This window comes from Anolis carolinensis, chromosome 6, assembly GCF_035594765.1.
Source record: "Anolis carolinensis isolate JA03-04 chromosome 6, rAnoCar3.1.pri, whole genome shotgun sequence".
Classification (NCBI taxonomy): domain Eukaryota; kingdom Metazoa; phylum Chordata; class Lepidosauria; order Squamata; family Dactyloidae; genus Anolis; species Anolis carolinensis.
This window is the reverse complement of record NC_085846.1, coordinates 52,837,565-52,865,012: the sequence shown is the minus strand read 5'-3', so window position 1 is coordinate 52,865,012 and position 27,448 is coordinate 52,837,565. Positions and strand designations below refer to the sequence as shown.

General features: G+C 41.4%; 1 long non-coding RNA gene across 1 annotated transcript; it reads left to right on the top strand.

Moving 5' to 3' along the window:
* On the top strand, positions 1-24,602 carry LOC134292580 (uncharacterized). Its single transcript, XR_009999829.1, has 2 exons — positions 1-234; positions 23,838-24,602. It is a non-coding gene; the product is annotated as an uncharacterized LOC134292580 (long non-coding RNA).
* The last annotated feature ends 2,846 nt before the right edge of the window (positions 24,603-27,448 follow it).

Below are 27,448 nucleotides of genomic sequence, written 5' to 3'. Positions count from 1 at the left end.
CATACAAACATGCTCTCTACATTTCTACATTTGGGTTAATGCATTCATTAATGCATCTATTTTTTAAAAAGAAAATACAAAAAAATGCAGCTTTAAAAAAACCCATAAATGCCTGGCACAGAGGGGACTTGTGGGTGGAAAGTGCAGGATGTTCGCAGAGACTGACTTGGCAGATCTATGTATCCTTACCACATTCTGCTTTCATGAAAGCAAGAGGAAAATGCTATTAACAATGTAAGTAACATTTAGATTATAGTCTCAATTGAAAATTTGTAATGGTTGTTGTTAACTGCTCTGTTTTCCCCTAATTATTTTATGATTTATTTTTATTTTTTTAAAAAACCTTAATTTGAAATGGCTTGATGTATTTAAGACTTGTTATCAAATTGATTAAAAATAGCTGGTGTCATTTATCCAGTCGCAAAACTCAAAATGCCTAGATCTATTTTAACCACTTCCCCATACTTTGGAAGACCATACAAAAGAGCATAATGGTATATTTGATTGAAATAAAAAATTGAAGATGGGGGTTAGTACTGTTGGTCATATGTACATATGTATATGTTGCTTGTGTAAGCAAGTGTATATTCCAAACTGACCTCAAATGATCGGGTACTGTATTCTCCAAAATCAACCAATATGTCTCCATAATGACTTGTGCACAAATCATAAAAAACCCACAGGTTTTCTGCTCAGGAATACTGAAGCTGCAAAGCAATACGCTTTGGCAAGGCATATGTTTAACACAGCAGTCATTTGATGTGATTCATGCACACACAGAGGTGAACTCTCACACACATTCTATATAAAGATGAATATTTTAAAAAGATATTAGTGCAGACTTCAGATTGAAACCTCAATTCCGCAGGAGCCAAACAACCATAATCAAAGGCAGAATAGCAGAGTCCAAACTGCTGAATGTGGATTAAATGTATTTGGGCCTATTTTTTCATTGCAATGTTGTTTTGTTATTCCAATTGCATCATTTGAGGTGAAACACATAGTTGTACTTGAAGTGAGATGTCACGCAGGGCCAGGCTGGGTTTCACTGAAGTCTGGCCAGACTTTTTCCTCTTGCTGGCAGTTTATTTATTTATTTCCATTATTTATATGCCGCCCTTCTCACCCGAAGGGACTCAGGGCAGCTCACAATACAGTAGAAAAATAAAACATAGCAATATAAAACAATCAATTTAAAACAATCCCATAAATACATTTAAAACAGTATAATAAAATACTTAATCCATTTGTCCACATAAACCTTGCACGTAAACCTTAGTCCGGACCGAGTTAAAGCCATCATAATTCATTCATTAAACGCTTGTTCGCAAAGCCAGGTCTTTACCTTTTTTCTGAAACTCAGAAGGGATGGAGCCTGCCGGATGTCACTGGGGAGTTCCACAGCCGAGGAGCCACCACCGAGAAGGCCCTGTCCCTCGTTCCCACCAGCCGCACTTGTGAGGCAGGTGGGACCGAGAGCAGGGCCTCCCCAGACGATCTTAAAGTTCTCATGGGCTCATAGGAGGAGATACGTTCGGATAGGTAAGTTGGACCGGAACCGTTTAGGGCTTTGTAGGCCAAAACCAGCACTTTGAATTGGGCTCGGTAGCATATTGGCAGCCAGTGGAGCTGACACAACAGAGGAGTGGTGTGCTCCCTGTACACCGCTCCAGTTATAAGCCTGGCTGCCGCTCGTTGTACTAATTGAAGCTTCCGGGCCGTCTTCAAAGGCAGCCCCAAGTAGAGCGCGTTGCAGTAGTCCAAACGAGCTGTAACTAGAGCGTGGACCACCGTGGCCAAGTCAGACCTCCCAAGGAACAGGCGCAGCTGGCGCACAAGTCTGAGTTGTGCAAAGGCTCCCCTGGCCACCGCCGAGACCTGGGGTTCCAGGCTCAGCGATGAGTCCAGGAGAACCCCCAGACTGCGAACCTGTGTCTTCAGGGGGAGTGCGACCCCGTCCAACACAGGCTGTAACCCTATTCCCTGTTCAGCCTTACGACTGACCAGGAGGACCTCTGTCTTGTCTGGATTCAATTTCAATTTGTTGGCCCTCATCCAGTCCGACACAGCGGCCAGACACCGGTTCAGGACCTGGACAGCCTCCTTAGTGACAGGTGGGAAGGAGTGACAGAGCTGGACATCATCTGCGTACAGATGACACCTCACCCCGAAACTCCGGATGATCTCTCCCAACGGCTTCATGTATATGTTGAACAACATGGGGGACAGTACTGACCCCTGCGGGACCCCACAAGTCAATGGTTCTGGGGCCGAGCAGGTGTCCCCCAAGGACACCATCTGGGACCGACCCTCCAGGAAGGACTGGAGCCACTGCAGAACAGTACCTCCAAGCCCCATCCCGGCAAGGCGCCCCAGAAGGATACCGTGATCGACGGTATCGAAGGCCGCTGAGAGGTCCAGCAGAACCAGCAGGGACACACTCCCCCTGTCCAGTTCCCGGCGTAGATCATCGACTAAGGCGACCAAGGCTGTCTCGGTACCATGCCCCGGCCTGAAGCCAGACTGCGCCGGATCCAGAAAATCAGTGTCAACCAAGAATGCCTGGAGTTGTGCGGCCACCACACGTTCCATGACCTTGCCCAAAAAGGGGAGATTGGAAATAGGCCGAAAGTTCTCTAATTGAGTGGGGTCCAGTGATGGCTTCTTCAACAGCGGTTTGATCACAGCCAATTTGAGGCTCGCTGGAAAAATGCCTTCCTGAAGGGAGGCATTCACCACCACCTTCACCCACTCGGCCAACCCCCCTCTGGCTTCCTTTATCAGCCAGGATGGGCAGGGGTCTAGGATGCATGTGGTAGCCCTCACCTCTCCAAGCACCTTGTCCACATCCTCAGGCTGAACCAATTGAAAAGAATCCATCAAAATAGGACAAGCAGGTGCTCGTGTTACATCCTCGGAGACTGCCGTTAATATGGTGTCAAAGCCGGAGCGGATCAGAGCGACTTTGTCCGCAAAGAACCGAGCAAATGCTTCGCAGCGGGCTGCCGAGTTGTCAGGGATCCCGTCTTGAGCGACGGGATTTAACAAGCCTCTGACAACCCGGAACAGCTCCGCCGGACGGTTCTTTGCAGACGCAATATTAGCTGCCAAGAAAGCATTCTTTGCAGCATCTATTGCCGCGGCATATGCCCTGAGGTAGAGACACAGCCGTGTTCGGTCTGATTCGTTCCACTCTGAACGCCACACGCGCTCTAGTTCCCTCTTTTTTCGCTTCATCGCTGCCAACTCCTCAGTAAACCAAGGAGCTGGTTTAGCTCGGTTACTCGAGAGGGGACGTTCCGGAGCAATCGTGTCTACTGCCCTAGTCATCTCCCTATTCCAGAGAGAGACCAGGGCATCAACAGGATCACCAACCGAGGCGGCGGGAAACTCCCCAAGAGCCGTCAGGAATCCATCTGGATCCATAAGCCTCCGGGGGCGGACCATTTTAATAGGTCCCCCACCCCTGCGGAGGTTAGGAGGTCAGTTGAAGTGCTTTGACAGACCTTTGGCCTTATGGTATTGGCACTCTATGCAGAAGCTGGCACTAATGAGGTTTTTTGGCCTTCCCTAGATTTATTTGCTTTTAGCCAGAAAAAGCTCCCCAAATGATACGATATGGCCTGTTCAGAATTTGTAGGTAATGTGTCGCTGGGAAGCACTTACTTCATTACCTACCATATTTACTCAATTCTATGAACCTGCACGATCTCTTCGCTCTTCGGGGGAGGCCCTCCTCTCGCTTCCACCACCTTCGCAGTTGCGGCTGGTGGGGACGAGAGAGAGGGCCTTCTCCGCTGTGGCCCCCCGCTTCTGGAACTCACTCCCTAGGGAGATTAGACAGGCCCCCACCCTCCTTGCCTTCCGGAAAGGCCTTAAAACCTGGCTTTTCCGGAGGGCCTTTGACGACTAATTTTTGGGGTTGATTTGTCTGCCCATTTAATTAGAAAATGTTTTCCCATGATTATTGATACCTTGCTGAGGACTTCTGCCACGAAGCTACCTTCTCCATGTAGCCCTCTATTTCGGCCTAGAATTGTTTAGCTCCTTGTTTTTAACATGTGATGTATGTATTGATTGTATGACTGCTTTTCATGTTTGATTTTACAATGTGCAATTTGTCACTGTTTTTATTATTGCTGTGAGCCGCCCCGAGTCCCTTCGGGGAGATGGGGCGGGATATAAGAATAAATTTATTATTATTATTATTATTATTATTATTATTATTATTATTATTATTCTAATGCTCACCTTTTTTTTTTTACTAAACTGCCTTCCCAAAATTAGGGTACACATCACATTCCTGTAATATGGTAAATACTTTTTGGGTTTCAGAGTTTTGAAAATTGAGATGTGCATTATATTCAATGATGCACTAGACTAGATTAAATACGGGTAGTAGTTACGATTTGCACTAACAAGCTAGAATGATGTTAATTTTGTCAGTGACAAAAGTGTAATTCAACACTTTTCAGCGAATTTGTTACATACTATTAGTTGTCTAATTCAATCAAAAGATGGAAAGGAATGTTTGTACAGCTAGCAAGGGGCAGAGGAGCAGCGACAAAGAAGTGGGCATGGGAAAGGAGAGAAGAAGCACTGTAAACATGAACTGCATTAGAGACTTGTTGGCGGGAATACTTTGGAAATAATTTGTAAAATCTTTCCTTGTCTACCTTAGTAAATTTTGCACTAATGCTACATTTTATCTGGAGGATGGGGGGGAGAGTGGGGGTTCCAGGTAAGAAATTCCACTAAAATTTGATGGTTACAAATGGGAGGAATAAGATCATTTTCCTATATTGTTCTATGGCATAATCAGTGTTAGTAATGACCATTCCATCCCCAAAGGGATATAGGGTGGGATATAAATAATGTTTTTTAAAACTATATTGTTATTATTTCATAGACTGCAGTCACAATAATAAATAATGACCTATTAAATGACCAGAGATGTTAACTAATTCATTTTTTAAAGTAACATTCCTAGCTCTGTGTCTGTCCCAGGGAACCTGAGTTCTAGTGTTTCAATCTTTTAAAATAAATTTTTATTCCAAAATACATGTCCACATTTCTACTTTTAAAAACACTTCTCTAACTTTTAATAACAGTTCTCTAGTTGATATTTGCCTCTATCTTCACTACAGAAGCATGATAAATAAATACTAATCTCTCTTAAAGGTGGTCAGGGGTTCTTCCTGGATCAGCATTATCAGTTTGTTCATTTCAGGTTCACAAATTTCAATTTCTCGTGTTAGGGTTACTTATTCTATCCATTTCTGTGCTTGAATGATTCTTACTTCAGCAATCATATATTGTAGTAATCATCCATGTTTTCTTTCTTGTTAATCATCCAGCATCCCAAACAAATAAAACTCTGCTTTCATCATGATTTTGACCTTAACAATGTCTTCCAATATCATATGTATATGAACGAGTGTTCAACAGACTTTCCTTTATCTTCCTCAGTCTTCTTCTTCTTCTTCTTCTTCTTCTTCTTCTTCTTCTTCTTTTTTTTAAAAAAAAAATCAGACTTGGTCATACACTCCTCATCACCATCTAGCTTAAGGAGTTAAAATATATCCATGTTAATACCCATTGGGTATTTTCTCCTTTGTCTTTCTATACAAATGAATGCCTGGGGATCCTTATGGTGTGTAAAGGTGGCATAGGATGCCACCACTCTGACTTCATATCTGACCCAAGCCCTGGCATTTATTAGACTCTTTTACTCTTCTTTTAACAGCCCATTAAGAGAGACCTCGCACATGTGCCGCCACCTTCCAATAACTGTTCCTATCTCTACACTTTTCTTCTGAAGACTCATTTGCTGTTCCATTGTTGTCTAAGTCCTCCCTGTTGGTAGACTCCTGCACCTCTTGGTCTTCTCCATTTCTTGCTCTTCCTGGTTTTCTTCTTGTGCAATGGATCCTCCTCAGTTTCTGAAATATTTCTGCCATGGTTGCAGATGGATAGGGATCGATGACTCATACACACACACATACATACACACACACACACTAGCTTGGGGACTCGGCAATGCCCAGGTTATTTGAAAAAGGCATTATTTGTCTTTGATTGTTAAGTATTCTCAGTTTGGAGTGGGTGAACTACAATTCCCAGAATTGTGGGTCAATCCTCCCCAAACCCTGCCAGTATTCAAAGTTGGCCATTTCGGGCCAAGTGGGGTCCAGATCTGTCATTGGCTAGTCATCGCCTGGTTGCAGTGCTCTCTGGATGGGGATGAACTGCTACAACTCCCAGATTCCAGGGGCAATTGTCCCAAAACATCTTTCAGTATCCACAGTAGGCTATGTTGAGTCTCTGTGCCAAGTGTGGTCCAGATCCGTCGTTGGCTGGGTTCAGTGCTCTTTAGATGCATGTGAACTGCAACTCCCAAAATCAAGGCCCATTCCCACAAACCCCTGAGGTATGTTCAGTTTGTCATGAGGCTTCTCTGTGAAAAGTTTGGTCCCGGTCCATTGTCGATGGGGGCCACTGTATCTCTGGATTCAGGTGAATTATAACTCCCTTTCCCTCAAACTTGTCCAATATGATATTTTGGTTATGGGGGTTCTGTGTGCCAAGTTTGGTCCTGGTCCATCGTCAGAGGGGTTCAGAGTGCTCATTCATTGCAGGAGAACTATAAATCCCAATACTTACTACTCCCAAATGTCCAGACCAATTCCCCTCCAAACCCACCAGTATTCAAATCTGGGCATATCGGGTATGCATGGCAAGTTTGGCCCAGAGCCATCGTTGTTTGGGTTCATAGCATTCTGGGTGTAGGTGAACTACAACTCCTCTACATTCCCCAGTAGAAGGCACAGTGCTCTGACTGGATGAAGGGTGAAAGACAACTTCCACCATGTGGAGTCAATCCCCAAACTCTTCCAGGAAATTTAGTTGGTGCTCAGTTCTGCTGTTTGTTCTGCAGACAGATTTGAAAGGGAAGGGCAGTGTGCTGGGTCATGCAAATTTCACACCAATGGAGAACCCTGGGATGCCTGCCTGTGGTAGAGGAAAATGCAAAATCTAGGATGAAATGGTCCCCAAATGAAAGCATTTCTTGGGTGGTGGGCTGTAGTATTTGGGAAGGACATTGGCAGGGGTTGGGCTACATGTTCACGGAGTTTGCTGTAACCACAATGTCAGTGGAAAAGAGTGACTTGGTGGCTCCTCAGCACTGGGAACTATAGCCTGTTTGTGGAGGTTGGAGACTGTCTGTGTGAGCGGACACCTGTGCCACATACACACATACGGGTTTTCACTTTTATTATGGATACACACACACACACTTACACACACACACACACACACACTTTATTTGTACCCTACCACTATCTCCTCGAAGGAATTCGGAGTGGCTCACAAAAAGCACATAATTGTGCAGAAAATACAAGATACAAAACAAGTAAAGCAATAACAAAAAATAAGTACACAAAAAAATAATTGCATAAAATAACACACAACCCTACCAATTAAAAATCCAACAATATAGCTGATGCCTAGGACTTCAGACACCCACTTCTTGGTCAACATCATCTGAGATAAACTTGGTAGCACTTCAGTGCTGCTGGGACCCATTCCCAGACTTGATGGTTTCCCAAACTTCAGTATAGGTTGTATCTCTTCTGCACCACCCCACTGGTACCACAGCCAGGATTTTGGAGGTTGGCTAGGTTGGCTCTGTGTCCTGGCAATAGTTCCTGTGTCGCATTTTGTGCTTTCTTAGCTGACATAGTTCCAGTTATCTACAACCAAGGCAAGAAAAATAACATGCTCAACTAGCCAACCCAATGAAGAGCAGAAACTATGATCCAACTGATTGATGGGCTTGATTGCATGAGACAGGTAAATCACAATTAAATGATGATAATTGCATCTTTGACTGGGTCTTATCACTTATTGCCATTTCCTTTTTCATATTCTCCTATGGGAAATAATTGGAAATAATTGTTAAATTAATACATAAAAATCCAATAATGGCCTCCTTTCCCACTTCTATTCTGCTATGATTTCTTGTGCAAAAGTTCAACTGCAATTTATGTTGATTTTGGGTGGCCAGTGTGAGTACTTTGGATGAGGAAATGCCAACCCACTTCCAGTGACTGGGGAGGGAGAGAGAAGGTAGACATTTCAGTTTGATTTCCTTTCAATTGGCAAAGTAACTGGAAAAACTTTAAAACTCTGTTTATAGAATTTTTTTTGCCATAATAGAACTTCCCCCAAATGGAGCTTGTTAGTGAAACCAAACCGTTGTTCACTCCTCCTCCCCATTTTCAGCCCTATTTTAGAACCTCTCTGTCATATTCATTTCCCCTCCCCCAAACACATACCTGAAAATGTGTGCCAAAAGAGTCTCACAATTTTAAAAAGCATTTGTTTTATTAATCCTTGATCTCCTTTTTGCATACTTCAGACTTAATTGTTGGTAAAGCATTGTGATTGATCAGACAGATAGACCAGTAACTTCTGACTTTTATCTTCCATTTATTAGTTAAGTTTGACATAGGGGGCTCTTTAAAATGTCATAATATTTTCATTTACATTTAATTTATATTTTGGGAGAGGGAGGAGCATCTATGTGTACATATTTGTGCCAAACTAGGAAAAGGAAAATGCCTTCAAAGAATTATTGCATAGCACTGGGTCCCAAATGCTATATCATAAGCAGTTAGTACCAATGAATGCTGTAATCCTGAAATGGTTCAGAAAGTATGAATGGAAAGAGAATAATGGTGATTTAATAGCATTTTAGTAACAACTTTATTGTAGTGGAAGAAGAGCCTGCTATGATAAAGCCCTAAGAAAGGTTAAATAGAATAAACAGAGTTTTGTAAGTTCTGAAAGAAAAAAATGCACACACAGACTTAAATAATTCGAGTTGATTCTACAAAACTAAAGTGTAGAGAATAACTACTGGATTTACTTGAATCTAATGCTCACCTTTTTGGGCTAAATTGCCTTCCCAAAATGAGAGTGCGCATTAGATTTGCATAATATGTTAATCTTAGTGCCGAACGAAAGCCAAAGTGGAAGCTGCTTCAGGGACACCTAGTTCCTATTTGAGGGACCTCGTCTCTAATTTGATCGCCATGGTTCAATGCTATGCAATGCTGGGTGGTTTGGTGGGACATCATAATTCTTTAGCAGCCCCCATGAACCCAAACTACAGTCCTCGTGTCTCCATAAAATTTAGTCAGGGCAGTTAAAGTGCATAGATGCACCCCAAGGTTTTATTTTCCATTTCTGGAAGCATTTGTGCTCTAACACTTTTGTTTTAAAAGAAAGAATTATAAGCATGCAGCCATTGTAATGCACATCTTTTTTGGCCAAATTACAAAGAGTGCACTTTTTGTTGCTGAGCACTACATTCACCACCAAGTACTTTTTTTGGTTTTAGGGTTTTGAAAATCGAGGTGTGCGTTAGATTTGATGGTGTATTAGACTCAAGAAAATATGGATATTCTAAATTAAGATTCTAAACCTTTAAGAACAATGATAATCAGTCAATAGACATCACAGAGATCCTTTGTATATATTTCAGGAATGCAAGGTAGCTTTTGAAAAAACACATTAGTGTTGTAGTCCGGCAAACATCAGAATTTTTTTCAGAGGATGAGGGGGATGACGAGTTTCAAATTGAGGAGTCTTTGAGTGATCAAAGAGAATTGCAGGCAGATGAGGCCGATGTTTTGGATTTCTGTGATCGTTCCCAGGCAACAGGGAAAAGTGAAAGTCCTTGGGCAGATGGGAGTTTTCCCAGAAACTAGATTAAGCCTGAGAATGAAGGGAGTGAAAAACAGACAAACTAGATATTCTCACAGAGTTCGAGATAGCACCTTGAAGTCCATGTGTGTTCAGCATGATGTCATGGATGCCTGGATGGGCTTAAATTAAGTGGTTTGGCTTCAAGCCTCTCAGAGGAGACAATGTCGCCATAGGAGATGGCTGTCCTGTCTCTGCTCTCAAGTTCATGATTCAAATATTCTCAAGATTCCTGTTCTGGTTCATGTCTTTGTTTCCTTGGAGAGTTTACCTTGGAAAAGTTCCTTTTTTCATGTTTATGGATTTATGTTTGAAGTACTGCTGTGGATTTTGGTTCTTTTGACTTTATGCTCTTTGTCATTTTTGGATTACTGCTATTTTGTATTTCCTATTCTACTGACCCTTTTGGGAATTTCCTCCTTTTATCTGCTTTCTTTAATAAACATTTTTTTGATAGAACTACTGTACTCTGGTGTGGTACTGGGTGAAAAGGTGTTTCCGTGCTATAGTGCAACAGTTAGCAGGGAATAGGGAAAATTTGAGTTTGTTTTTAGTTAACAACTAGAAATAAAAAACAATTTAAGTAATGTATACTATATAAATTGTATATAGTGCAACAAGTGATGCATCCATATTTTTCACCAGGCCTTTGATATAATGAACTGTTTCAGATACTGTACTTTATAAATCATGTCAGTATTCAGATATCATCTTGTATAAATCATGTGAGTGTTCAGTACCACACAGTGACTGACAAACCTTAAAATTTAAGATATATCAGTATATTTTCCTTTTGAGATGTCATGTTGTTTGCAATTCCAGATGGCTTTTGAGCATTTTCTACAAATTATTTCCTTTTAATGTTCAGCTTTTGCTTGAGGCATCACAGTCCCCTAAAGCACCCAAGTCAGGGTGAAAAGGATGCTAAATGCTTTGGAGTGGAAACAGAGCCTTCTGTTTCAAATTTTCCCTGATCCAGGAATTTAAAAATCATAGTTGAAATATAACTCTCAATGCTGATTGTCATCATTTTAAGAAAAGCCAATGTGTTTGGTAATGAGAAGCTAACACAAATGAAATCTGAACCCTTAGTTTGCAGAACTTAAAGGACAAGGAAGAAAGCCACAGAGAAAGCTGATAGTTTTATCAAATCAATGTGTCCTACTTAAGGTAAAATGAAGCCCTGTTCCTTGCATCTCTAATCTCAATCGTATTGTACATTTAGGTATTTAGTCTCTCCAGAGAACTTTAGTTATGTAATGTAGCTAAAAATAAATAATGTATTTATTTCTTAAAGAACTAGAAACTATATTTATTCAAGATTTACCAATTCCTTTGGTTTGCTAGTTAACGGAGTCCAATATATTTGCATATTTTAGGCTTAGTTGTCACAAAAAGAATTAAACCGCTATCTTTAGTATAGACCACTCCAAATTGTTGCCAAAACTTCCATGATCAGTATTACTTTCTTCTACATAAATATTTATTCGGTGTAGAAAGCTAATTGTGAAGGACAAAGTACTGAGTTCCCGTTTTCCACATAACATATTTTTGCCTGTACAGATTATCTCCTATTCCTTCTTCTGGCTGTTCATTCTATTACAGCAGGAACCCACTTGTACCATATAAAGTGGTACATCCCAGACATATTTAACATCTCATATCTTGTTTCTGAAAAGGTCCAAGACAAATGTATTCACTGAGATTCCTTGCACCCAGTCAATCCAAATTTAAAAGAAAGCATCTGCATTCCTGCAAACTTGTAAGTGCATATAGTAGTTAAAACAAAAATATTAATTCACTCTAAACTAGCTGATTTCTGGATTAGCCTTCAGGCTAGGGTGGGGAAGGATAATTTAATTTAAAACAGTTGATCTGGAAGAACCTGCTGTAGTACTTTGTAAAAAATAGTTCCACCCTAAGGTTTAAAATAACCTGTTTCTTTCTCAGATCACAATGCTGTTAGAAGTTTGTATTCGTGATTCAAAATGTGCAGAAAGTTTGAGACTACTCCAGGACAATGTTTTTGAATAGATTACCCTGTCTCTTGTCTCTGATTTGGTTCTTAAGTACAATATGTACAATGCGGTTTGATCCTAACAATATAGCCATAGAGTCTAGTTCAAATCTAGTTCTCTTCAGGATATTCCAAACTTATTTCATTAAAAGTTTCTAATGCTAATGTTTGCAAAGATTTAATAAAAACATATCCACATTATTCTTTCCAATTGTTGCCTGAAGCAATCAAACAGATGGCACACTTTCTCCATCTAAAGGCTTTTCTACACAGGCAGCTTAAGTCAGTGTCCACTCAGATCAGTCACACAGTGGCTGATCTGGCATAACCTGGGGCAAGGCTACCATAATGCAGCCTTCCATTGGGTTAAACTTAGTTGGGTTAAACTTCGTTGGGAAAAGCCCAGAACTCTCTTCAGTTGTCCTGACAACCATCTTGCTTTCCTGGGCTCAGACAGCCTTCTGCCATCATTAAATAATAATAATAAGACCTGGCTATGGCTCACGAATGGGACCTTGAAGAAGGAGACAGAAGGCCTGATCCTTGCAGCCCAGGAGCAAGCCATCAGAACAAATGCAATTAAGGCCAAGATCGAAAACTCAGCTGATGACCCAAAATGCAGACTGTGCAAGGAAACTGACGAAACCATTGATCATATCCTCAGCTGCTGTAAGAAAATCGCACAGACAGACTACAAACACAGGCACAACTATGTGGCCCAAATGATTCATTGGAACTTAAGTACCACCTCCCAGCAGTAAAGAACTGGTGGGATCACAAACCTGCAAAAGTATTGGAAAATGAGCACGCAAAGATACTGTGGGACTTCCGAATCCAGACTGACATAGTTCTGGAACACAACACACCAGACATCACAGTTGTGGAAAAGAAAAAGGTTTGGATCATGGATGTCACCATCCCAGGTGACAGTTGCATTGACGAAAAACAACAGGAAAAACTCAGCCGTTATCAGGACCTCAAGATTGAACTTCAAAGACTCTGGCAAAAACCAGTGCAGGTGGTCCCGGTGGTGATGGGCACACTGGGTGCCGTGCCAAAAGATCTCAGCCGGCATTTGGAAACAATAGACATTGACAAAATTACGATCTGCCAACTGCAAAAGGCCACCCTACTGGGATCTGCGCACATCAACCGAAAATACATAACACAGTCCTAGACACTTGGGAAGTATTCGACTTGTGATTTTGTGATACGAAATCCAGCATATCTATCTTGTTTGCTGTGTCATAAAATAATAATAATAATAATAATAATAATAATAATAATAATAATAATAATAATAATAATGTGTTTCTATCCCCCTCTCTCCCCTGAAGGACTCAGGGTGGTTACCCCCCCCCCCCCCATGTCAGTGTAGTCCCTAGCTGTGACACTCACTTATCTTGTTCTTGAGCACCAAAGGCCAGATAGATGGCATGCTTTGGCTGCGACATGGGAAGTGTGCGGGTGGAACTGCTAGGGTGACTGCCTAACAGGACCAAACTGTGTTTGACATGGCTGGCAATAGAGACTCCCTGCTGTCTCCAGAGCACCTCAGGAAATCCCTATAAGGATAATATGTCAGCCCAATCTAATGTCTGGCCGGCATAAGCTATCTGTGTAGTAGTGTTGTCAAAAAATTGGCCTCCCTCCCTAAAGCAAGAATTAATTAGGAACAGAATATCCACTTTGGTCTCTGTCCATAGTAATTGAAACTTGTTAAACATCAGAAGTTTATTTTGGAAAGAAGAAATAATCATCCCAAAAGTAATAAAATCACACTATAAAATTTCATTCCAGATTTATTTTCCTTGGTTTTTTTTTTCTGAATCAGGGATGCTGGTTTCACATTATACCACATCTCCAGAACTGATAATCTCAAATTAACCAATGAGGTTTGTGTTTATGTTCTAGACAGAGTATTTATTTATATACTAACTAGGAAATTTCATTAGATTGAGCTATTCTATAGTAGTTAGTTCTAGTACATGTGAAGAAGAGGATAAGTCAATCAAGGAAAGTTAATGTTTGGTGAATGTTTGCTGACCTTTATTTACCACTAGCTTGGGGACCCAGCAGTGCCCGGTCATTTGAGAAAGGCATTGTTTGCTTGTGTTTTAAGTGTAGTCTAGATCCAGTGTCAGCGGACTTCAGTTGTTGCGGGAAACTACAATTCCCATATGCAAGTCCCATCGTCCATGGTCCATCCCCCTTCAAACACCGCTTGTGCATTTTGGGTGAATTTCTATCCATTTTTGCTTGCCAGATGCCAGAATACCAGAAGCCCACATATCCAGTTTTCAGTGCCTCCCAAAAACGGGTGCACTGCCGAATGGGCGTTTTCGTTCTGCATCTGAAAAAGTGGCTCTTTTCAGCCCATTGACGGCAATGGGGAATTTGGGAGGCTCTCCTTTCCCTTGGGAGCCTTTCCTTTCTTCCCTTCAAGGAAGGCTGGATGTCAGCAACGGGGTTAAGAAAGCACCCTATCCAACCTATTATGGCGGAGGACTTTCCACAGTCTCCCCTTCCATATCCTTCATTAAGACCTAGATTGAAAAAGCATCAGAGTTAAGATACGACTTTTTCTGGGATCCTTTGTCCTTATATCTTTCATTAAGATCTGGATTAAAAGCATCAGAGGTAAGATACCACTCTTTCTGGGATTATTTGTTCTTATATCCTTCATTAAGACCTCGACTAAAAGCATCAGAGTTAGACTGTCAGGGAAACCCTGTGCAAAGACCATGCAGAGCGCCCGCGTGCTCCCAAAAAGCAGAGGAGGAGCCGAGATTGGCTCCCACTGGCTTTTGTGCTTGGTGGGTTTTCGTACTGGGAGGTCCCTTCCCGTTATGTGCTCCCAAAGGTACCAAAGGAAATGAAGGTACCAAAGGAAAACAGATCTGCGCACAACTCTAACGTGAAATGGTGGCCACATTTATAAAACTCTTCCCAAAAGACTTATATTTGGCCTCATCACTGATGAGTTTTTAGTGAGCTTTGAAAGCATATTTCAATTTGATTTTGCTTTGGTTTCATCCATGAATGTTCTCATTTGTTTTTATTACTACTGCTTTAAACATTTTGGTTTTATATACTGCATCTGAATCATTTGAATTAATTTTATACTAGTGTTTAATATATGTGGCCTTTAGAATGCTTCAGCTGCTATTTCAATATGATTTAATTTCACTTGAACAGTTTCATTTGAATGACAGTATTCTTTCTGCATAAGTGACTTTGTGAAGGCTTGGCCCTAAAAGATGGCCCTTTATTACTTTATTAAATTCATAAATTAAAAATATTGTGCAGGAGAGTGGAATAGTGATTACTGGCCTCACCCCTACCTCTGCTTTATGTAAATCATTGGAACAGGGCAATGTAAAATTATATGCTGTAAATGACAGCTCTTCCTGGGTTCCTACCATAAAAGGGGCCATTTGTAGGTCTCATTCTTATATTCCTCCAATGATTACCCCATTACACCTTTGAGAAACCATGAAGCTGAAAAGATTCCCATATTATTCCCAGCAATTTTCATGGCACTGTCTAAGAAATGTATCTATTGTGAAAAGTATAATAGAATATATAAAGATTGAGGACAAAAAGGATCATGAACAGGTTTAGCCTCATTCATAAAGTATAAAAAAGAATGGCTTTTTGATAATTTACCATATATGTATAAGTCAACCTCATATATAAGTCAATGGCAGGTTTTGGAGCCAAAATTATGGATTTTGATATGACCTATAGATAAGTTGGAGCCCCGGTGGCGAAGTGTGTTAAAGCACTGAGCTGCTGAACTTGCAGACCGAAAGGTCCCAGGTTCAAACCCTGGGAGCGGCGTGAGCAGCCGTTGTTAGCTCCAGCTCCTGCCAACCTAGCAGTTCGAAAACATGCCAATGTGAGTAGATCAATAAGTACCGCTCCTGCAGGAAGGTAACGGCGCTCCATGCAGTCATGCCGGCCACATGACCTTGGAGGTGTCTACGGACAATGCCGGCTCTTCGGCTTAGAAATGGAGATGAGCACCAACCCCCAGAGTCAGACACGACTGGACTTAACGTCAGGGGAAACCTTTACTTTTCCTTATGGATAAATTAAGGGTCATTCTGCAGAGGGGTGAAAGACCAGTGCTGTCAATGGGACAGCTGTCTTTGAAGGTTGCTACCATTTTTCTATCCAGGGATTCAAAAAGGCCAGAAGTGGCACCATGACAGTAAGAGTAGAGGGATTTGTGCTTCTTTTAGATTCTGTTGGGACAGATTAAGCTCTTTGTTTTTGTCACTCTACTTATATAAGGTGGTAGTTCCTTTATTGGTAAGAGTTAAGGTACAGTACTCAAACTGACCTATTGATAAATTGACCCAGTTTTGGGGGACTGATAGTTTGACTAAAATTTCCAGACTTATACTTGAGTATATAGAATAATCTGTTCATAATATCCAATAATATGTAATTAAATTTACCTATGGACCAGTGGCCACCATGATAATAGCCTCTCCCCATTACTCTCATGTCTATCATTGATGCTTTCTGCATTTGATGTATGAATTGTCCTTCCTATTTGGAGGACTGCAGTTTCATTTGCTAGTCCTCCACTAGTCCGGCCCACAAATTAGAAAACTTGACTCATAACCATCAGCAGAGCAGATACTAAAGACTCAAAAAGTGTGGGAGGTCCCACCTCATCAGACGGGGCATGAGAACTGTCATAAGGCACAGGCAAATGCCTAGTTGGCCTAGTGGTTGAACCGCCTCTGGTGAGGGAACAGCACAGGGGTGACGAATTCACCCTGTTGCTTTTCTTTTCTTTGGGGAAGCGGGATGGTTTGTCTGGCCTTTGTGAAAGGTTGTGAGTCTTGAAAGAACATCAGTGCCTATCATATTCTTGGTCATTGAATTCTAGTGACTATTGTCTTTATTTTTAGATCATGGCAAAAAACCAAAGTGTGAAATATCTTGCTGGTTGGAATGCATTCTTTGCCATGAGCTGTCTCAGTCTTTGCCCCTTTCCATCTTCAGTATGGCCCTGTGAATCATCTCCTACCTCATGGAATTTTGTCTTGTGCATGATTGAATTCTATGGAATAAATAAGCACATGCATCCTGTTTTCACCCTCATCTTGCATTTTTGGTTTACTGATTGTAAGCCACTTTGTGTTGCAAAAAGTAAAGCAATTAACAAAATGCATAGAAAAGTACAAAATAAAAAGTACACGAAGCAAGTAGAATTCCTCATATTCTTATTGATATTCCAGACATATGATTTAAAATGGTTTGATGATGGTGGCGCTGGTCCTGATTGTGACTGCAGTACATTCTGGAGATTTGAGACATAAGATTGGCTATAAATTGACAAATAATGGCATTTTTCACAGAGGCTTTTCTAGTTTAGTTTTTCTGGGTTATCTTACTAACTCAAAGGGTTAATGGTTAATCAAAGTGTACTTTTTATTGAATTAAGTGAAACTAGGCCTTCACCAATGCTTTCTTGTTACTCCTGTGCCTACCAGGAACCAGAGTTCCACTGAATGTTTCAAAACACATATCCAGTTATGTAACAATTCCTTTGTAATGTTTAACCTGGGTTCTTTTACACTAGCATAAAAGTAAAGATTGGAAACATCTGGTGGTTTTAATGAAGGGAAGAACAAAATATTCTCAAAATATCTTGAAGACTGAGTATATATTAAAAGATCTGTGCACAGAAACAGTGCATTTAAAGTAGACATTTTTGTCTTTCTCGTTATCCATCTATTAACACTGTGTAACACAATTTTTGCTCCTGGGTTATAAATGTCATTTCCTAATTGATCCTATCATAAAAACATGGAAAATGGAAAAGCCAAAGAGCCGGCGTTGCCCATAGACACGTCCAAGGTCATGTGGCTGACATGACTGCATGGAGTGCTGTTACCTTCCCGCCGGAGTGGTACCTATTGATTTACTCACATTTGAATGTTTTCGAACTACTAGATTGGCAGAAGCTGGGGCTAACAGCGGGAGCTTATTCTGCTTCCCGGATTCGAACCGGTGACCTTTCAGTCAGCAAGTTCAGCAACTCGGTGATTTAACTCACTGTGCCACTGGGGGCTCCTGGAAAAAGTTTATTAAACTGCAAAAACTTTGTTTTTGGGGGACATCCTGCAGCACATTTTGCTATAGTTTTTTTGCTATAGTTTGCTATAGGACTGTGGTGGAGGCTCCTTCTTTGGAGGCTTTTAAGCAGAGGCTGGATGGCCATCTGTCGGGGCTGCTTTGAATGTGATTTCCAGCTTCTTGGCTGGGGGTTGGACTGGATGGCCCATGAAGTCTCTTCCAACTCTACTATTCTATGATTCTATTCTATGATTCAATGAATATCTCATACACACTCATCACTTGGATCCCCCCCCCCCCCCCGATGCTGTTTTGCCAGACTCCTGAGCAGTGACGCTTCCCCCATCACACAGAGCCAGCACAACATGGGAGCCTTCCCATGTTAGGACAGCTTGTTGCTGGACTGTCCCTTTAGCATCCTAGGATGCTAAAAAAAGTACCATATATACTCGAAGATAAGACGAGTTTTTCAGCCCTTTTTTATGAGCTGAAAAAGCCTCCCCCGGCTTATAATCAGGTCAAGGTCAAGCTGGCAGCGGAGCCTGGAGGCCGTTGCTTGCAATATATGGCATATTTATCTCTTCTCCTACCCTCCCGTATCAGTGTTTACTTTTCCAAAGCCTCCCTCGCTCTTAACCAAGGGAATGTTTTGAAAGAATCTCTTGCAATTCAGAAAGTATATATATATATATATATATATATATATATATATATACACACACACACACACACACACACACACACACACACACACACACCCATTCCGCTATCTATCTATCTATCTATCTATCTATCTATCTATCTATCTATCTATGTAAATAAATAAATTATATATATGAATTTCCCCCTCATATGTTTACAAGTCTTTGCAAATCCTATATACATATAGATAGCTAGAGATTTCCATGTACCTGTATATCTGTATCTATGTGTATACATGATTTTATATATGCATTTTCACCTCACATGTTTGCAAGTCTTTGCAAATCCTATACAAATATAATTATCTATATATAGAGAGATATCTAGATAGATATATATGAACATGGGGCTTGCAAATATTGCAGGGGAAATACACACACACAGAGATATCTAGATAGGTATAAATATATAGAGCTTGCAAATATTGCAGGAGGGAAATGCACATATATAGAGGATTTGCAAACATTTCAGGAGGAAATGCATATGTGAAATTAGCATATATAATTGTAGATCTATATGTAGCTCTGCATTGTTTATGTAGGCATTGAATGTTTGCCTGTTACTATGTTGGAAGCCGGCCAGAGTCCTCATGGGGAGATAGGGCAGGGTACAAATGAAGTTGTTGTTGTTATTATTATTATTATTATTAAGTTATTGTTAATACCATATTGTTTTTGTTGACCCTACTTTTCCACTTACAGAGCTAGTTTACTGGTAAATATGGTAAATATTAAAAAACCTTTAACCTACTGATGCCTCAATATAATTTCATTTCATATATTTTCATTCTGAAATTTACCCATAGCTGCTGCATTTTCCACCCTCGGCTTCTACTCGAGTCAGTAAGTTTTCCCAGTTTTTGTGGTAAAATTAGGTGCCTCGGCTTATATTAGGGTCGGCTTATACTCGAGTATATACGGTAAGTATGGTAAGATTCTTAGAGTCTCAACCAAGTCAGCATAGTTTGTGTCAGCCACAAAAAACAAAGTTTCTGGAGTATAACAACTACTTTCAAAGTAAGTACTGCACAATTAAACAGGAAATAACACCTTCTAACCAGGAAAATGATTTTTTAAATTTTTTTTATTACATAGTGTTATTTATCTACTAACCACTTTCCAATACATTGTATGATTATAAAACAAACACAAGGATTATGTTTGTTTATATAATGTTTCCAATTGAGGCTTGACAACCACATAATGCCAAATAATGTGACAGAAAGACATGTTACATCTGAAAAGGTATGATCTTTGTAAAATAGAATCCAGTTGATTTAGAGCTGAGCAGGTTTAAGTGATTTGGTTTCTTTTTATTCCAAAGTATCTTTAAAAATTGGTAGTAGCCCACACATTCCTTCCTCATTTTTTCCCTCTCAGATATAGAATCTGTTTTTTGGTGGTGTAATTTTATGCCAGTGGAGAAAGTTTATATATCAACCTCACCATGTGCTCAATGGCATGGCTCTCTCTCTCTCTCTCACTCATTCAGCGTGCCGACAATCAAAGTTCTGAATCTACCAAATCCTTCCTGGAATCTGCTTAGAAAGGAGATATTTCCGTCACCCAGACAGATCCTGGCCAACTAAGATGAATGGCATGATTCCTCTCCACTTACCCTCACGTTTAGTAGGATTATAAAGGCTAACACTAAAAGAAGAAGGAAGGAAAGGGAAGAGGAATTATTATTTTTTAGTTAAGTCAACATGTTGGTCAGAGAGTGAAAACAGAAAAAGAAGTGTTCAGTATAAGGATATCAGATGCATTCCTTGAAAACAGCCCAAAAAGACCTCAAACATTCTCTGTATGCACCAGAACCTGAGGCTAGTTGCCAGAGTTTTAGAGTAAACATCAGAACACTATTTTCATGGTGTTCAGGACTCAGCAGTTTAGGCACCTGTTGAGGCCCACATCCTTCCAGTTTTCTGACTGTCATTTCTAGAGCCACCTGGCCCTGCTGCTACTATTCAGCTTCCCCCTTCTCATCACCATGGTCCAATGCTGGATTCCCTGTTCAGCTGCTTCATGGGCTTCCTAGATCCTGGTCACTTTTCTACTGCCTAATTGTCAAATGAGAAGTGATGCATACCTATCAATGTTTCATAGATGAAAAATAGGATGTATGTAGTTAGCAACATGAGAGTATAGCCAGGCAACAGTAGGGCAAAAGTTGTCAATGGGGAAGGATACAACCCCCCCCCCCTATAATGTATGTACACAATTGTGGAAAGCCTGAAGAAATTAAAATCCCAAATGGGAAGGGCATAACTTTGTTGCTTCCTCTCCCTCTAGTTGAGGAAATAGGGCAGCAGTAAATTTAACCAAGATTGTACCTGCTAAACTGGGGCAGTTGGAAAGTATGGTTATGACAGCCAAGGCTGTAGCCAGAAAAAAATGGTTTAAAAAATGGGGGGGGGGGGGGTTGAACCCCTAACCGTGCCCCCCCCCCCCCCGGCTACAGACCTGCCAATATCTGCTTGAGATAGTGCCTGGAGGGACTCTTAATTGTTTGCGTCTCATAGACTTAGCATGGGGATTTGGTTAACCAGTTAAAATTCATGAGTAAACCAGTTTTTTTTTTAACCTGAAAAATTTCGGGGAGGGGGTATTTATTTATTATTATTTTATTACATCACTTCTACCCCGCCCTTCTCACCCATCAGGGGACTCAGGACGGCTTACAATATAAACATACACATCAAAAAACAGTTTTCATCAAATTTAAAAGTCCATCAAGATTAAAAATTACAATAAAATTAAGAATATACATTAAAATATACATAATTATACATTTAAATATACATTTAAGGCACTTTCCATGTCCAGGTGGGGTCTGTCAGTAGGTCATATATTCATATCTCATTTTTGCTACAACTCGTGCTCAAATGCCTGGTCCCATAACCACATTTTTGTTCTCTTTCGGAAAGACAGGAGGGAGGGAGCCTGCCTGACTTCAATGGGAAGGGCTTTCCATAGGCGGGGAGCCACTACTGAAAAGGCCCTGTCTCTCATCCCCGCCAGTCGCACCTGTGAACCCCTAAAAAAAACCCCTGGCTACAGGCCTAATGACAGCCACATGAAGAAATGTCCTTCCCCAAAACACCTTCTGCTGTCAAGAATTCAATGACTGCACGTTGCTTAAGTTGCATTGACCAACTGTCTGCGCAGGGTTCCATACTTCGCACTTTAACAACACAACCGTTCAGTGCTAAGGCTTCTCACCAAATGGAACTGTAGAAGAGAGTCTACTGAACAAGCCAATACCTGCCTCATACCAGTACTGCCATCTGTTGAGGAGTTACGAAGGTGGAGGCATTACTTTTCATTCAACCCTCGTATAATGAAATCTTATAGAGGTCTACTCAGATGTATGTCCTACTGAATTCCACTGTGCGGGTGAAGGGGGCAGATGTGGGAATTATCCCACATGTAATCTCCTTGACTTCACCCCCCCCCCCCCCCGGCATCATTTTATTCAAAAGAACTCTAAAAAATTCAAACATTTACATATGTCTGAGGAAAAAATAAAGATGTCTGGGAAAAAATAGACCTTCCATCCCCTTGTAAGTGAACAAAAGCCTAATTGACACATCTCCAGTGACGCCATGCTGCCCAATCATGAGAAGATCATCTTAGGGCCCTTTCAGACAGGATCCCAGGATCTGATTCAAGGTTTTCTGCTTTAAACTGGGTTATATGAGTTATATGAGGTTAAGGAGCCCCGGTGGCAAAGTGCGTTAAAGCACTGAGCTGGAGACCGAAGGGTCCCAGGTTCAAACCCCAGGAGCAGCATGAGCGGCCGCTGTTAGCTCCAGCTCCTGCCAACCTAGCAGTTTGAAAACATGCCAATGTGAGTAGATCAATAGGTACTGCTCCGGGGGGAAGGTAACGGCGCTCCATGCAGTCATGCCGGCCACATGACCTTGGAGGTGTCTACGGACAACACCGGCTCTTCGGCTTAGAAATGGAGATGAGCACCAACCCCCAGAGTCAGACATGACTGGACTTAACGTCAGAGGAAACCTTTACCTTTACCTTATATGAGTCCACGCTGTCAGATAATCTGGGATAAACAGAAACCTGGGATTCTGAGATATAGGGCCTGTCTGGAAGGACCCACAGAGACCTCCACCCTTCTTCACGCCCAGCCCTTATTCCATTCCTATCTCAATTAGAGGGTCAAATCACACCTTTTAAAAAATCTTCCCAATAACAACAGAGTAAATGGGAAGTGTTTTTTTTAATTGCCTCCAAGTCCTTGGATATCAAAAAGAAGTATGTTCATGTCAGAATGAGAGGAACATCATCTGTTTAACAGGACTGAGATCAAGGTAAGGAAACATTCTTTCTCAGCCTTAGTTGTGTGTGAACAGCTGATATACTGTTCTTTGAAAACAAATGGTCCTAGATTTTCAATCTGGGAAACATTTTGCAGAGACAAAGAATTTACAAATAATACTTTGATTCTCTTGCTTGAATAGCTCTGTTGCTGTCACATGGCTGCACATACACATGTTGATTATTGGACAGGTGCACACCAGTTCTCTGTCAGTGAGAGTCACAAGGGCATTTTCCCATGTGATGCACAAATCATACACGTGATGCATAAATGAGATCAGAATAGTGCCTAAGGGGTCTCTTAATCAGTAAGGGGGAAAATATTAAACCACTTGCCACCTTGCCTTCCAGCTCCTTATCAACTCTTTTAAGTACTTTTTCGTTGTTGCTTGAAGGTCTTTCTCAACATGCTTATAAAGAACTACAAAGTACTTCTATTCTGTTTTTATAGTGTTTTCCTCCTCTGTGGAAGGAAGAGGTTAATTAATTAATTAATTAATTAATTCATGAAGCTTCTTGTAAAAAAAAAAGATTCAGTATCTCCCTTCTGAATATTTAAGTGGTTCTGAGTATTTAGTGGGTCAGGTGGGAGATAACATGGTACATGTTACTATAGCATGTTACTGCGGCTGTGCAACAGATTGAGAAACCACTGTTGTTGTGGTAAGCACGCCATTGGTTGGGGCCCTCACTTTGTAAAGACTGTGTTTTGATTGGCTGGGCACCAACCTCCACACATTTTTAAAAAACTCATGCACAGGCGTCTTCCAAGAACTTGAAAGGCCATCATACTTGGACAATGAGGGATTGCCTAAGCTAAGATTTAGTGGTTCATACTGTCAGATAGAAAAATTGTTATATCCCAGCTACCTTTGACCCTGGTACCTGACCCCAGGTTTGCCTTTGACCAGGATGAAGAATATGTTGATATTTCTCCGAGTCAGCAAGACCCGATGAATTTGCAGCTGCCATTTGTTGACGAAACACAGCCAGCTCTAATTGAAAGGGAGAGTGTTGCAGATAACTCTACTCCCTTGCCAGATGTCTTTAGCTCACCGGAGTCTGTGTCCTTCAACCGAAGAGAGTATGTAAACAAACAGAGATCTGAGAAATAGGTGCGGAGAAAAAGTGCCCGCTTGGCTGAGCGTGGAGACTCTCTCTAGAAGCCTTTCCCTTGGGAACTTTGGGGAGGAAGCCCCCCCCTTTGGGGGGGAGACTGCACTTCAATAAAAGTTTCGCTCCCAGTAGTCCCCTTGCGGTGTCAACATTGCTCAACTCTAAGAAGGTATATTCGCCTCCAGTTTCCAGCCCCTTTGACTCAAGCGGCTAGCAGCTGCCTTGACTTACGAGTAGACCCGGATTTAAGTCTGCTTTCTTGTCATTTCGTGAACCAAGATTTATTTCCATGATCTCAAGTTCCTGCCTTACTTCTAACAACTATTCTTGAACATTTGGACCCCGTTCATGTGCCTAGCTTGTTGGTTTGATTCCCCGCTCAAAGGCTATCATTAGTTTTGAGTGTGTTTCGGTTTCTGGACTTTGGACTCTAATATTGGAAATATTCCTTGACATTTCTGGACTATCTTATACCTTTTCTTAAAGGGCTATTGCTTGCGCAACTTTTCCACCATTTCATTTTTGGATTACTATTTGCTTTAATAAAGATATTAAAAGATTATTGGTCTCTGTGTTGGTTTTCGGTGCTCTCGCTGCCTGGACTGCAACAAAAATGTTGTATTAGATAGGAATGCATTGCATATATTTCCAGTATATGGAAAAGTACAATTCTAATGCACATGTGTTCACAGCACAGTCCACTGAAGAGATAAGAAAGTAGAAATGTGATCCTAGAGAGACAGCTGAGTTATTTCCACCCTGGAGGGAGAAATGGGAGTGGCATGTATGTAGGCCTGTAGCGAGGGGGCGGTTCCAACCCCCCCCCCCCGAAATTTTTCAGGTTATAAAAAAAACCTGGTTTACTCATGAATTTTAACTGGTTAACCAAATCCCCATGCTAAGTCTATGAGACACAAAACATTAAGAGTCCCTCCAGGCACTATCTCAAGCAGATATTGACAGGTTTGTAGTGGGGAGGGGTGTGTGCAAGGGGTTAACCCCCCCCCCGAAATTTTCAACCCCCCCACCCCCGAAATTTTTTTCTGGCTACGGCCCTGCATGTATGTGAACTTTTTTGCCACGTGCTTGCTCTCAGCCATCTTAGATAGCTTGTCATTATTCTCTTCATCTGTAATCCATCACCATCCTTGTGTGAGAGTCTTACTATTGTTGTGAGTATCTCTGATAGCAGAGATACTCACAACAATATACTGATAGCAGACCCGTAAATAGTTGTATGTAGCAACTACTGAAAAATAAACTTCCAAAGGAGTTTGGATGAAAGCCAGAGCTCAAGTGTGCTTATTCAAGCATTGAGCTACTATACAAGGTCAGAGGCTGTGCTATAAAATCTCTGGAGTGTTTTAGATTGGAACTAACTGCTTGCCTTTGAGACAGTCTTTCCCATTGCGCAACTGGAGGCTGTGAGAGGAAGAATTCACATGTTTATCTAGCAGGGGAGTTGTGTTTTACTCCCCTTTCTACTCCCGCAACACATACATAGACTGGGGATCTGTTCTCAGGTAGAAGTTTGCTCATAAAAATAAATAAATAAATAAATAAATAAATAAATCTATATATATTATAAAAGTCAGTGTTTGTATGCGGCGGTGTGGCGGCGTATCTGTGTATGTGCCAGCTTTCTGATTGGCCGCCACTATCACACGCCACAGTGACCGCCAGGAATGATGGACCTGGCCCAAACGTGACACGCTTAACCCCCATGATGCACTTTACGTCCTGGTGCCGTTTGGGGAAGGATGGACCACAGGTGATGGGATATGTAGTACTTTCAATCACTACGACTCCCACAGGCCACTGCGATGCCCACCAGTGACAGAACTGGACCAAACTTGCCACACATAACCTCCATGAACCCCTTTCCGTCCTGGGGCAGATTGGGGGAGGATGGACCAAGTAGCTTCACTCACTTCTTGCTCTGGAAGTTGTAGTTCACCTTTATACAGACAGCACTGAATCCAGCCAACATCGGATCTGTACCAAACTTGGCACACTGCCTCATCATGCCCAACTCTGCATACAGGCAGGGTTTCGGGGTGATTGTCCTTTGGCTCTGGGAGTTGTAGTTCACCCTTAAACAGACACCACTGAACTCACCCGACTTCGGATCTGGACCAAACTTGACACACTGCCTCATCATGCCCAACTCTGCATACAGGCAGGGTTTCAGGGTGATTGTCCTTTGGCTCTGGGAGTTGTAGTTCACCCTTAAACAGACACCACTGAACCCACCCGACTTTGGATCTGGACCAAACTTGGCACACTACCTCATCATGCCCAACTGAGCATACAGGCAGGGTTTTGGGGTGACTGTCCTTTGGCTCTGGGACTTGTAGTTCACCCTTATACAGACAGCACTGAACCCAGCTGACTTCGGATCTGGACCAAACTTGGCACACAAGTTCCTCAAAATACCCGGGCACCGCCAGGTCCCCAACCTAGTAAATAATAAAATAGATATATTCAAGTGGTTTCTGATGTTAGACGAAAGAAGTCTTACCCATCTTTCTTGGGTCGTAGGAGGTAACTCCTTCTATAAGGCTCTACAATCAGAATATTAGAGAATTCTGTTCTCTGTGTTGGCTATAAAAATAAAACCATTTAAGTACATAGAAACAGAGAACAATGGGAGCTCAGCTAACAAACCTGTACAGCCTGCAGGATAATTTCAGCCCAGTCAAAAAAGAGGTAACCTATATAAAGATCCTGGCTGTAGTTAGAAGCTACTCCCTGCAAGGTGTCTTTAAAGAAATTCAACTGAAATACATAGAAAACTGTAAGTCTATTTAGAGGTTTAAAAAATACCACCTTCAGTCTCCATTGGCCTTAAAGGGTATAATATGTTTTAACCTAGAATGAACCTGATTATGTGATACTTTGGCCACATAATGAGAAGACAAGAAAGCTTGGAAAAGATCATGATGCTGGGGAAAATGGAAGGAAAAAGGAAGACAGGCTGACCAAGGACAAGATGGATGGACGGTATCCTTGAAGTGACTGACTTGACCTTGAAGGAACTGGGGGTGGCGATGACCGACAGGAAGCTCTGGCGTGGGCTGGTCCATGAGGTCACAAAGAGTTGAAAGCGACTGAACGAATAAACAACAAACGAACCTATTATCCAGGTTTATTCCAGGTTTTAAAAAATACCATCCAAAAAGTCACAGATATCTATACAGTATAGAGGAGGTAACCAAGGTTATGTCTGCTAAATCACAGTAATATTATGCATATATATCCAACCAAAATATTAAACGCAGCAGTGTAGTATTTCAGGATTAAATTCTCACAAGTATGGGTACATATAGCAAACCAGTTTGAGTTTAATATCCTCTACTGCTTAAAGCATGTAGTACAGGGTTAAGCTTTTACTCATATATGCATA